Below are 1,574 nucleotides of genomic sequence, written 5' to 3' on the forward strand. Positions count from 1 at the left end.
CCCAGGCCCAGAGTTCAGGCCCCACGACCGGACCCCCCCCCAAAAAAAAACCCCAAAAAACTTGAGCTTCCCATGTACTGGGATTACAGGCATGCATCACTGTGCTCAGACCCTACAGGTTAAGTGTTGGTGTTCAATTACATTACAGTTTATCCAGAATCTCGACACTTGAGTCTTCAGGGGGAAATTAGAAATTGAGTGTTGCATCATGAGAATATACCTTTGCTTCTTGGAAAATGGGCATATTTTTAGCACGTGACTAATTCAGCATCTGTCCATCCGAACCAGCAGAATGATACAGAAGGAATTACTGACTAGGAGTCAGGAGCCCCCAGGTTCCTCTATGCTGAGTAACACTTGGCTTGCTTTTTTGGGGGGGTGGGGGAATTGGGAGGGGTCAGTTGTGAGGTTTGAACTCAGGGTCTGGGAGCTGTCCCTGAGCTGCTTTTGCTCAAGGCTAGCGCTCTACCACTTGAGCCACAGCGCCACTTCTGGCCTTTTCTGTGTCTGTGGTACTGAGGAATCGAACCCAGGGCCTCATACATGCTAGGCGAGCGCTCTACCACTGAGCCACCTTCCCAGCCCACTCCTTGTACTTTATCTTCCTTCTTTCAAGGGAGGCCAGATGCGTGGAACTTTTGTTTCCATGGGTTATAATTTTTTAGCACGATCCCCTCTTCCTCGGCCTAATTTGTGCTGAAACTTTAATCTTCAGAGAGGAAAGCAGGTCTCCAGCTTCAGTTCGGAGCTCTGGGATCTTGGAGCAGGTTCCTCCCTGGTGGCTAAGGCAGGGGCCCTCTGGCTGGTAGATCTTCCTATGCCGGGTAGGGACGGGGCTGGGAATGTTCCAGAAGGTAGAGAGGGTGGAGGAAAGCAAACTTCTTCCTCCTAAAGGGAAAGCCGGCCTGCCACCAGGGGTGAGCAAGGATTGTCTTCAGGCCAGCAGGGAGTGGCAAAAATGTCATGGACTCCTGGCCAGGATTAAGCAGCCTTCTGGGCCCGCCTAGGGGAGGAGCTAGCCCCCATCTGGAGGCTGTGGAAAGTACCAGAAAAAAAAGAGAAAAGAGCTGCATGCTGCCAGGTCATTGAGCAAGAGCTATTGGGAAGATGGCGCAGGGCTTGGGGCAGATGAGGAAGTTGGAGTGTGCAGTAACAGCGCAGAGCAGGGTTTTTTCTGGGGGGGGTGTCTTGGTTTTGTAGTCTTGGGGTTCAAGCCAAGGACCGCCCGCACAATGGAACCCACCTTTTACTACAGAGCTTCGCCCTCATCCCCGACGGGACGGGGTTTGAGTCACGCTGCCTGGGCCTCGGGGGGTTGAAATTCTGAACTTGGGCCTAAAAACTAGCCAACGTGTACCCCAAAACCGGAGGGGCGCTAGGCAGCCACACACGGCTGCTGATCAAAGCGTAGGCCCGGCAGGGTAGCGGTTGAACTTTTTGTTTTTCTCTTGTTGTTTTGTCTTCTCAGTACATCCGCAGTTGTTGAAGCAATTTCTTCCTTCCTTCCTTCCTTCTTCCTTCCTTTCTTCCTTCCTCCCTTCCTTCTTTCCTTCCTTCCTTCCTTCCTTCCTTCC

General features: G+C 52.2%; 1 protein-coding gene across 1 annotated transcript in view; it reads left to right on the forward strand.

Annotated features, from left to right (window-relative positions):
* Atp6v0e1 (ATPase, H+ transporting, lysosomal 9kDa, V0 subunit e1) overlaps positions 1-1,574 on the forward strand; it is a 41,832-nt gene that overhangs the window by 20,476 nt on the left and 19,782 nt on the right. The gene's annotated exons all lie outside the window — the stretch shown is intronic.

Source organism: Dipodomys ordii, unplaced genomic scaffold, assembly GCF_000151885.1.
Source record: "Dipodomys ordii isolate 6190 unplaced genomic scaffold, Dord_2.0 Scaffold29, whole genome shotgun sequence".
NCBI classification, from domain to species: Eukaryota; Metazoa; Chordata; class Mammalia; order Rodentia; family Heteromyidae; genus Dipodomys; species Dipodomys ordii.